The sequence below is a fragment of the Phymastichus coffea genome, unplaced genomic scaffold (assembly GCF_024137745.1).
Source record: "Phymastichus coffea isolate CEN01 unplaced genomic scaffold, Cenicafe_Pcof_1.1 PCOF00127, whole genome shotgun sequence".
Classification (NCBI taxonomy): Eukaryota; Metazoa; Arthropoda; class Insecta; order Hymenoptera; family Eulophidae; genus Phymastichus; species Phymastichus coffea.
Window position 1 is genome coordinate 55,825 of NW_026706938.1, and position 12,209 is coordinate 68,033.

The 12,209-nt window shown below is 42.2% G+C and overlaps 1 protein-coding gene across 3 annotated transcripts in view; it reads left to right on the forward strand.

Moving 5' to 3' along the window:
• The first annotated feature begins 537 nt into the window (after positions 1 to 537).
• Positions 538 to 12,209, forward strand: part of LOC131671496 (cAMP-specific 3',5'-cyclic phosphodiesterase-like) — a 48,725-nt gene continuing 37,053 nt past the window's right edge. For all 3 annotated transcript variants that reach the window (XM_058947964.1, XM_058947965.1, XM_058947967.1), the window contains exon 1: positions 538 to 810. The gene's annotated coding sequence lies outside the window, so the exon portion shown is untranslated. The remainder of the gene's footprint in view (positions 811 to 12,209) is intronic.

Sequence of the window (12,209 nt, forward strand, 5' to 3'; positions counted from 1 at the left end):
GCAGGTGTTCACCTTACCTGGATATGCGTTTCGCGTTACGTGGAGCAAAGTTCAAACTCAAAACACACGTCTGGAAGGCTGCTTCATTTGGCTCGTATGACTTGTCGGTTTTTCTAAATAATTGTAATAATTGTGTCTACAATGGTCAGCGTTTGCGTGCAACGAAAACTAAATTTGGAAGCTTTAACGAAAGAGCGAAAGGTGAAGGGACGAGTAAGGTAGATAAGTAAGTAAGTAATGGGAAAGAATTTGCGCTGACGTATAAGTAAAGGCAGTGAAATTGCCGGGCGCATAATTGTTTTGATCCTGAAATGAAACGTTCGCGATCTGGTGTCTGGCTTGAGCATTCCCACTGCAGCAATATCTGGATTTGTTAACGAGCATGCGCATATCCTTCTGTTCGTTTGGCGGGTCTAGGCGCAAACGGGGAGCAGCGCATCGCAAGCGCGCGTAGGGCGGCAAAGTGGCGAGGAAAGAAAACGGACGGGAGCGCGCACGTATAGCATTAGCTAAAGTAGTAGGGAGGCAGCGCGCGTGGTGGCTGAGTCCAGTGTACGGCGGCGGCAGCAGCAGCAGCAGCAGCAGCATGCGCGACTACGACGACGCGCGGCTGGCTGCTCTCGCTCGCTCGAGAACGCCAACTCGCGGTTGCGGCGCGCTCACGGCTTCAGTCAAGCTCGGACTGCGCGCACACGCGCCACTCCAGTCTGCCGCTCAGCTGTGTGCGTGCCTCTCGATCTAGTGAGTGCCTCTGTATCAATGGTCGATCGGTGCCCATCGCCACCACTCTCGCCGGATTATCAACGACAAGTACGTCTGCCTTCGCTCGCGACCGACAAAAGTCTCTTTCTCTCCGCGCACAAGCTCTGCCTGCCTCGCTGTCCTGGACGGCCGCGCCACGGAAGCTACGCTTCGCTGGCAAACTGTTAGACGCCGCGGAACCGGGCCAAAGTGTTTCTTCGACGTAATCACGAGCTCGCGGCTTCCAGAAACGGAGCGCGCACTCGCGTCGTCGTATCGTTCTTTCGTCGGCGCCTTTTGTTGCAGCGAGCGCTGCAGCAAAAATACCGAGTCCACGGGAGCAAAAGGAAAACTCGATTTCCATAACAAAGCCCGCGCTCGGCTCGCGGTTATGTAAGGAAAGGCCGCGCGTCTGCAACGGTTAATTCGCAGCCGCGTCTCACACGACACGTTACGTATCGCGCGCGCCAGCGGCGGCCTTTGCTGCCTTTGGGATTCGCGCGAGCGCGCGCGAGGTGAGTGTCCGCGGGATGCTGAGTCCGCGAGAAAAACCAGCTGCTCGTTTTGCCCTGTGATAGCTACGTTCCGCTTTCTCTCTTTCCTATCTGCAATCTCCGCGTGGCGTCGCGCATCGTGCATCCGCCGACCACTTGCTTCTTGCAACATTTACGTTTACCGTTCGTTCTCGCCTCGACTTTTTCAATAAACTGCTTTTTCGAAATGACGCGCTGTGCTTTTCCAAATTTCGATTACTCTCTCTTGACGGGCTTCTAGATTTCACATTCTAATTAGTTGCGTTTCAAACGCTAATGTAGCTCTCACAACTCGCTCGCGCGACTTCATTAATAAATTCATTTTCAGGTTTGAAAAACCCGCGATCAGACTTCTTTTTTAATAAAAACTCGTACTAGTACTTCGAAAGTGAGTAACACTCGAAATACATTCGAAAATATTTCTGGCTATGCGAATTTTCGTCCGCGCTACCGGCCGTCTATATCGCTACGCGTTTTAATTGGCTGGGTAATAAACAGTTAATTAAATGACAAAATATTCGCCCTCGTTAACAGAGAGTACGTGAGATTATTTCAAAATAAAAAATTGATAAAACTTACTTGGCCATGGATTTTGTTCGAATTCGGTGGTTGTATTTGTTACAACTCGAGATACAATGTCGCATTGAACTTGATTTCACCGCGGGAATTCCGAGCGCATGAATCATAGAGAGAGAGAGAGAGAGAGAGGTAAGGTGGTTTATTGCACGGGTAAATGAGTTATAGCGCGGAAGGTAACCTAATTTGTATGGCATTATTTTCTGGTATAGGTGCGCGCTCTTCTGTAGATAATCGATTGTTATAAAGCCGATGAAAAAGCTCACTCATACGCAGGCAATTTATTTATTGTGCTAAAAGTAGAGCGTAAAAGCCTTTTGCATCGCGAGCATGGTGATAAATATTAAAATCTGTCATCGATCGCGCCGCTATGGGGAGAACTAAGCAGAGGCGTTTAAACGACAGCAAAATAAAGCGACCTTCTCGCGGCATAAAATAACGCGAGCGAATATTTAAGAGTTGCCAAAATTCGTGGACGAGAGCTTTGCAGAGGCTGGAAACTGATATCGTTCGAACGAATCGCCACTTGCTACGTGCACGGCTTTGCCCAGGCGAACATTTGAGAGGTCGGTCGAGCGGCAAAACGGCCAATTAGCAGTGCAGCTCGCACGGGCGCGCGTCCGCGTGGTAACCACTAATTAATCGCGCCACCCTACCTTTCCGAAGCTGTCTCGCTGCACGCTCGACGTGACAGCGAATGCCTGCTGCTTGGTTACAGCCAATGCAACAGGGCCAAAGTCGACAGCGGAATAACACGGACTTATCCAACTTTTTTCGTCGTTGTCAATCTCATGGCGAACCGGTGTGCGCGGACTGCTATTTACATTTATATTAGTCGCTCGGTTTTTCCTTCTCCGCCGTCTGGCCGACTGCGAGGAGGTCCCTGACCCGATCAACGGAGCCGCGACCGATGGATATCCCAACGGCAATATGATGCACAAGAGTTAGCGTAACGAGTCGTCCGGAAGCAGCGCGTTAGAGAGAATCGTCCGTCCGAAATAGCGAGCCCCGCGAGTTTCGTGGACGATCGCGCGATCGCACGATCGCATAAAGCCCGTCGGAGTGGACGATCGTATCGCGTGTCGTCGAACGCGACGAACAAAACAAAACAACGATGACGACGACGGACGCGCGTGAGAAAGAAGAAGAGCACGTTCGCGCGTGTGCGCGCGGAAGGCTACGAGCTGATATCGAGAGAAGGAGACTTTTGTATTTGTTTCGCGGTAATATTGGCATAGGTGTTATTTGTGCTCAGTGCTACTCATTCCTGTTACTTCCACTACTGCTGCTGCGCTACCTTCAAAATTGCAAGTTTAGTGCCGTTAGCTCGAGAGAGAGTTCGTGCAATTTCCAAGAGATCTCTTCGCTTTAGATATACGTCTTACTTGAGCTGCCGCTAACAATCGATGATGATTGATGCGCGCGCTCTCCCTCTCTGTGACGTATTGTCGGCGTATTGTCGAGAGGATTTATTGCCATTCGCCTTTTGCAACCGATACTCGCAGTGAATGTACTCTCTCACTCACTCGCCGTATGTTGTGTGCGCGTGTGTCTGCGATGTAGCGATCGACAAGAGCTTTTCGCCGATGTATCGCCGAGGAAGTGCTCCAACCTATTGTCAATTCCATCATGACTGATTTCAGTGTTATCTCTTGTCACGCGCTATTCCTTTAATCGTAATCGAAATGTACAATGCCAGTATCGTTGTATGCCAAGCTGCTCGGTCCCTTGTAAATATTTTGCAATGTTTGAAATTTTCCGCTGATAGGATGGGCAGTAATTGTTTCGCACTATCGCTCGTACCGAGAGATTTATTTTTTTGCAAAATTGCATTTCATTAGAAAGCTCTGTCTCTCCGGGCTTAGCCAGGTTTATTGTTTATCGTCTGGCCGTTAAATCATGCTTAAAGACAGCTAATATTTTTTCGGCGATATATCAAGTCTTTTTAGTAAAGAAATATTGTTATTTTGGAAAATGTGTGTGGCTGCGTATTTGGAGTGGGTAGCCAGCGATCGATAAAAGCTGGACGCTTACATTTTATGTCCCCTATTCCGTTTTTCTCAGAACGCACGAAAAACATATGTCCTATAAATATTTTAGAAAATTCAAATACATATTTGAGGAGCGTTCGAGCGAAAATCTACTTCAAAGCTGGATTTTTCGTATAGATCTATTTCTATGCAAGGAGATGAATAGTGCATCAAGTGCCGTCAATAATATCTTGATTCAGCCCGCGAAAAAAAAGTTTGATTGTAACCAAGAACAAACTCGGGGTGCATCGGTAAGCAACATCGCGGATATTCAATATTCCAGTCGCTAGAGCAGTTCGTAAAATGCCAAAGTGCAGAACTGTGTTTCCGTATCTCTTTCTCTCGTGCGATATTGCTGAAAGTCGTAAAAAACTTGCAAGTCCGTTAGAGACCGAGGAGAACTGCTTTGCATACTTGCATATGCTAACGAGAGCTCGCAAGATATAGTCGTCGCCGAAATTAAACGCTCGAAGCAGCACGGTAAACCGAACCGCGCTTGAAGACTCGACTGCGTCACGCCTACGTAACAAGGATGAAAAAGAAAAGACAGTGGGTGAAGCTCGCAAGATGACTGGAAACTCTATGCGTGCGAGCACGTGTACACGCAGGCAAGAGAGCGGGAGAGAGGCAGAGAAGGATTGACTTTTTAAGGTTTCACTTGCAGTGGACATTTAGCCCGCTGTCCCCAAGATATTAGCGACTGATCGAATTAAAGGGCAGGCGTGCTCCACAAAGATGCGCGGCGCTTTGGCGCGTGCACATCGCTTGTTCGCGTAATCAGATCGATTATGCCCGAGCCCCTGACGGTCCAACGCGTGCGATCATTTATCGCGCTACATTCTGCATGAAAACCAAGTTTCACCAAAGCTTCTGCATCAACATGCAGACGTAGTTATCTCCACAGAAAACATGCTTGCGAAATTCAGCTTTCAAGCTCATGGTTTTCAGCTTTGAGCATCTTCTTTTGAAAATGCAAGCTGCACCTTCCTCCTCGCGTCACTCGACATAAGCTTATTTTATTAAATTCTTTGTCCAAAAATGTTAGCGCGCGGTAAATGCAATTTTCATGTTAGAGACCCCCTCCCCCTATTCCTTCTTCTCTTTCGAGCGTGAGTATGTATTTCAAAGCGAGCATTATATACGCGGAGGAAACAAATATTCATTCGATTTTTTCATCGACGAAAGCGCAATTTTGATTAGATAAAGCCAGCGCGACAACTGCCTTCGTAAAGAGGCACCATATTCGTTCCCATGACGAATTCTACGAATTTATTGAATAGTAACATAAGCAATTCTGCAAAGCTCGCGAATACGACGAAAACGGAGCACCAGGCAGCAACTAAAATCGACGAGGGCCAGTTGATGAAGTACGTATGAGTTGGCACGTGTCTGAAAAGCAGAAGAAACGAAAAGAAAAAGAAGAGGCATGATGTAATTTTGTGTGTCAGCCTGCTGGCGTCGGTTACAAAAGAGACGGCGAGGAATGCGTCGAATACCCGACGAAACGCGGAGACGCGAGCGGCCGTCTGGGAAAGGCTTTAAAATTAGAACAAAAGCTCAAGCTGCTATATAGCTAATGATCGGCGCGCTCGTGTGACTCACTCGCGATCGCTTTTCGTCGCGCTGCTGCATCTGTTCTGCATAAATCAACAGTTTCAGCCGCGAGTACATCGCGCGCGATATATACACGCATACGTGCCGCATGTCCCGTCTCGGCGCATAAACAGAATTCTTGGTGAGCCGCAAATATGCGCGCGTAGAGTTTCTTAATAAGGTTGCAGCTGACCACTCGATCCGCGCCAACCGAGCGAGGATTCCCATTATTCCCCGGGACGCTCGCTGTCTTCTTTCTTCTCCGAGAAATGTGCACTCTATCGTACAGATATCAGCCAGCCTCTGCTTTTGCCAACCTCTTTTCGCGACATTCCCCACCGCTATATTGTTTCATACTAATGAATTCTTCAAATGCGCTCTCTTGCCGTTTTTTTTTAATTTTATTTGCTCGAGACACTCGCAGAAAAACAAACTCATCAAGATCGAATTTCGAGCCAAGGGTTTGCCAACGTTAAATTAAAGCAACTGTACTTTCCTGTTAGTTCGTGATCTATCATCAGACATCTAGGTCGCAGCAGCGAACACAAAAAATGCATGATCTCTCTTCTTATCTATATACCCGCTGTAAGCAAAATCAAGACTGTAGAACACAGAATCAAGTAAACAAAGTAAGCAAAGTTATTCGTATAGTCCGCTAATTAGAGTTTGAAACATAGTACAACTATCGTTTGTTCGAAAGGCCGCTCATAATTACATAGATAATTAGAATAAAGAATGAAGCAAATGTAGCTTCAAGAAAATCTGCACCTTCGTCGGATTCGTTTCGTCGATTGCGTCGCAGAAAGAGCGATCGTAACAGTGATGATCGATGCCTCGAGACTCGAAGAACAAAAAACTAGAAGCGGTAAGCCCGTACATTTGCTCGTCAATCATTGCAAGATTTCTATGCTGATTAGTGAAAAATTATCGCGACAGCAAGCTGACAGTGTTAAGAAAGACTGCGCGATAAAGCGGCATTAGATTACAGCCGAAGGCATGATTCGCGCGCGCGCGCGCGCGCAAGCAAAAAGTAAAACAGGCTAGGCGTGCATCAAGACTCGCGTGCAAAAGCGCCGGGCGCGCGTCATTTGCATTCCCGTTTTCACACGGTTTTATAGCGCAACCGGGGACTCTGCGTGGCGCATAAAAAAGGAGCGCGGACAAAAGAAAGAGAGCGTTCGCTGAAAATTCATTAATTAAAACAAAATGCGACGAGGAAGACTCGTAACTTGGAATAATGTTTTCAGCCTCTCTGCAACTCTCCCTAGTTCTTTTATGACTTCTTCTCTTCCTTCCTCCTCCTCCTCCTCCTCTTTTTCTTCTTCTTCTTCCTTCATCGTACGTGCGGCGTATTTGTGTCGACGTTAGCCCACTTTAAAGACTACACACACACGTACACGAAACTGTGTCTTTCCCCTCGCGTGCTTGATCAGCGATCGAGTTTTATGTACTCAACCATGCCTTATTTAGCTAAAAGACGTACACGTACTTTTTGTGAAAGGACGATCAATTGACATGCACTTCGTGAAAGTTTAAGTTATACAAGATCAACCGTTTCAACGGCTGCTTGTATGCAAAAATCTTCTTATGAATGGACTGCAGTGTATGTAATGACTTTCATCTCATATATCTTCTTTTTCATAATATAAATATACGAAAAAACGTGTGGTTTTATTCTACAATGACTGGTCCTTCATATTGAGTCAAATCAAACAGACTATATCAATGAATTCATTAAGAGTAATTATTCTAGGTAATTTGAATTAATATCTCCTAATGTTATATTTTGAATAATGGATACTTTTTTCTTGTTCAAATGTTTACAGTATTGATCATAATTTTTAATGTACCTATTTTTTTGTCGTGCAAATGCAAAAATTATTTACTAACGATATATGTTCCTTAGTTTTCTTAAATATACTGCATACAAAGAACACAATACAAAAGGTATTGTTATCATTGTTATTGATATCTGTGACAAACCTTAATTTTCAAATTAGTTTCATTATTCGCAAGTGAAAAATAATTCTTAACATAATCGTTCAAAATAAGAAACAATAAACGAACTCCAACAAAATAAGTGAAAATGCAATGAATTTCGTTCCTTACTAATGATTTAACGTTGCATGAATATGCAAAGTTGTTCATATGCTGTCGTAGTCGGGATGTTCTTTCGTTAATCGTACCATTATAATAGAAGTTCGTAGGTATCTTCAAATATTACTTTGATATTTTTCATATCCCTTTGCTTACTCTGAACGACTACATAGCACTATTTTAATTTTTTTTGTTATAGCTTATATTTATTTCTTTTTTGTTTTATTATGCAATTTTTTTCTCCCTCTACAAACGAGAGAAATATAGCTTCAAAAAACATCTAATGAGAAAACATTTGCACTATCACAGTACATTGTTAGTTCACAGGAAAAAGTGAACTTAGTGTTTTCTTTGCCTTTAAGAAAACGTCTAAGTTACTATTTCAAGTTATTCAAGAATTTCATAGCTCCGTAATGACTATAAAAAAATAGATAAAATATTTGTCATTGTCTGTGAACGCATAAGAAAGGGCATGAATACTTTGAATATTTATAGTCAGGAATCCTTTGTATCAAGGTTGGAGATCTTCATTTCACTATAATATTCTTTTACCGATCGATATTAGCGCTAGACAATATTGTCCGACAAACATATTGTAACGACATTGTTTTCTCGGACTATGTTAAATAATTTTTTCATTCATATTGTTTGTTTCGTCGTCAACAAGTTCATGAAATATTGATTAATAAAACAATAAGAAAGAAATGCATTGCAGTAAACTCGGTAAAATTTTAAGTTCAGAATAAAAAAATTAAAATTACAAATAAAATAAATTACAGATATAAAAATGTTGATGACAACAATAACTTTTCCTTGAGAATAATAAAAATAATTTTCTGATGATGACTTAAAAAACGTTTAAGTTGTAATAATAAATTGCGTGGTTAGGTTTCTATGAAAGTTCCAGCCACAGTGAGATAGCATCAAATATTAATAACTAAGATAAAAATAGTTAAGTCTACATGGAATCCATGATGAAAGCAAAAAAGCTCGAGCATCTCTTGATAAGCAATTAACTTTTATCCTCGGAAATTCTCCTCACCACTAGCCGTTTTCCGATTTCATATATTCAAAGTTCAAACGCTCAACATCAATGATTAACATATACACATGCGCGCGCGCGCGCGCACACACACACACACACACACACACACATCTATCTCTTCTTTCTTATCTTTGAAGAGCTTTTCAATTTTTCACTTCACTGATTCGATTTCCATCTGCTTCTCGTAGGTATATGTATTTTTCGATTCAAACAGAACAGCGCGACAAATGCACGATTCTGGCTTTGTCTTTTTCAAACGAAGAAAGTCTACCCAACAGTTGTTTATCGACAAATCGCCGCCACTCTCTCTCTCTCTCTCTCTTTTATACGAAGCGAGGAAAAATCGAGACCTTGGCCATCGATTACTTAAGAGGTGTGTTAGTGAGCGCGACCTCGCGCGAACTCGGATTATACGCTTGTGCGGTATGAAGACCGATCTTTTATCTTCGCCGACGACTCAACTCAATCAATTAACTACCACGTGCTGTGATTGACGCTGATCGCATAGCCATCTCTCATTGAATACGCAGAAACACTTGCGTAGGTGGCCCGTGTACGTCACTGAAATCTCGACCAACTTAGATTTTTTTTTTTATTTCTCCTTTCACTTTTGTTCGACACGTAGTCTATTAATAGGGATACTAGCAAAAGCATTTTGTTATATGTATCAACTACTAACGTCGCAACTATTAGCCAAGAAAAATCGTCGCTTGTTTTATTTCATTCTTCCGACTGTTATCTTTTTGTTTTCGATACTAGACAACTTGAAAGATATTTTTCTCATCACATACTCGTGAATTATTCGCCGTTGAATTTTTCATAACTGCGTCATAAAAAAGCCTTATGAGTGTTGAATACCCAAAACAATATATACCGACAATGCTACATACTTTAAAATTAAATCAAACGAAAGATTTAAAAACTCGGTATTTGGCTATACAAAGGAAAAAGGCAATAAACTTTACTTCATTCCACCTTCTATGCCACATTTTGATGATCTATAGGAGACCACCTTAAGTTAATTTAAGCTATGCTTAACTAGTGATGTTTAGGGTGCTTCGTGCGCTACGAATATAGATCGAACCTTTTATTGACAAAATTGACAATTCGAAAATTCAATATGCATTAAATAATGCCATGAATTGATATGAAATATAGCCGATAATATCATTTATTGGCAAAAAAATAAAATTAAATTGATATACTTATGTAGTTTTTATCGTCTGTATTGAAAAATGATGAACAAGTTTGAAAAACACGACAATTTTTCAGCCAATGAGATCATGAATGATATTTTTTATACGAGAATTAGACTATTCGCATGGCCCACTTGTGTAAGCAGTTTTTTCCGCGTAAAAGCTCTAAGTTATTCAAATCTTTTGAAGTGTCTGAATGACGTGGTAAAAAAAATCAAATAATTGCAATTGCAAAGCAATACTCTGTAGAGATAAATTAGATCCTAGGAATCGTGAGGAGAACGTTGATCGCTTGTTGATCAATGAAATCTTGGTGATACCTGTCATTTATCATTTAATACTTAGTCTTAATAAAGCAGAGATATAACCTTTCAATAATAAAAGTCCAACTGGTAGAGTCATATTTTATTTCTTGTAAAAAATAATCTGTCAAAAGTATAGTTCACGGAAGAGACATTATCACTGTGACCGATAAAGAATCAATATTCAACAAAGCTGTCTTTCGGGTATCAGAAATTTGATAAACGAACGTAGTACGTAGAAGGTGGAAAAAGAATAAGTATCATAAAGCAAACAACTATACGTAAACAGAGAAGAACCGCGATCGGGTTTTCCCATATCGCTGACACTAATAAAGCACATGCTCCGGTTGAAACGTCATAATTGTGTTACGTGCCGATACAACTGCACAAACAATGTACGGCGCGTGATTGAACGGCAAAAGTATTTGGCACAGCGCTTTTTTCTTAACTACGTAAATGATCTGTCGAGTGAGATACGGCTGCTACTCGAGTGTTGATTTGTATAACTATCCTACGCAACATTTTAAATTAATGATGCTCCATAATTCTTCTTAACGAGATCAATTTTCTCTTCTTTGCCAGTCCACTACGCCGGCCGAACAAATATAAAAAATTGACATCGGCAAATCGATTTTCTCCAGTCCAAATATATCTTTTCACTTAGGTACTCAGACTAAAAGCTCGCGATTAATATTTCAAAGCACGAATCACGCTGAAAACCTGCCCTCCGATGCTACGAAACATTTTTGGCTCGGTCCATGCCACGTGCTACTCTCTCGCTCTCTCACTCTTACGTCTACGAGCTGCTCATCTCGGCAGTCACGTGCGTTCTAGTTACTTTCGCTTCACAAATTCCGCGCTGAAAGCACGCGTCTGCTATCGCGCATGGGGAGCGAGCGAGCTCTGCCCAATCCATATATTATACTATAATCTGAACATCATTTGGGCAGAGATAACAGGTTGCGTTGCGTTGTTGTGATTCGCGCCGAAACGCCGGCAACGTTTCATCTTTTACCGAGATAGTACACGCTTCGCTGATAAAAGAAACCAGAGGCAAATTTATCACTTCGAAAGAGGTTTGGAAATCTCTCGGAATTTCGGCGACCTCTAATTTCCTGTATTTCTATCGAGAGCTCCTCCACTCTTGACATTTGCATTTAGCCTAATTAAGTATCATTTTCATTCCTCTAATTTAATTGACAATCTGTTGATGTTCAAAAATACTTTTCCCAGCTAAGCCAGCTAACGTACAGGTAGTTTCATGATATATCTACGTAGCTACGAGATGAAATCATATTTTCCGACCGCAAAAAGTTTTGCCAATACTTGATGACAATATGCAAACCCATAACTTCATTTTTTCCGTAAGAGCTTGATGAGTTGACAAAATCTCATAGAATGAAATAAGTTACAGTGTGCTGAAAACGTGATATCTATTTATGAGTAAAATATAGGAATTCAGGAAAGTAGACGAACGCGATAGAGGAATCATTCAGTATCGTAACAGCTAGAATACAAAAAACATTGACAACTATTACTATAATGCAAAGCATCAATTGAACATATGACGACATTGAGCTTCGAACTATTGGATGCTACAAACATAAAAAATTATGGTGCTTGGCATAAGTATCTTTTATAGATTTGACAATAAAAATAAGAGAGGACAGTAAGGCGTCTAACAAAATGCTGCAAAAACTGAGAAAAACAACGAAAGCACTTGTGCTTTCGAGAACAAAAAGAATCCCCTTAGTCGAAGAATAGAATGGGAAAGCACGGGGCCAGTCTGCAATGACATCAATTTCGGAGGATAGACTGTATAGCGTATTTCCTTTGAATAGTAAGGTTTAGAGTTGAGTCCTATAAACGAGCTGCCAAGGCGATGGAGTCAAAGCGAGGCGCACGTATCAGAGCCAGTGACGCAAGGCAATTTCCTGTGGCGCGATACCTACTAATAATCACGCTGTTGCTGTTTCCAAGTTTCCCTCGCAGCCGGCGACTGTCGTCTGCTGGCGGCTCTCAAAGCTAATTAACTGAAAAGGAGGCTCAGACAATCGCGCGTTCGGCGAAGCAAGTTTCATTCCGCTGATACGACT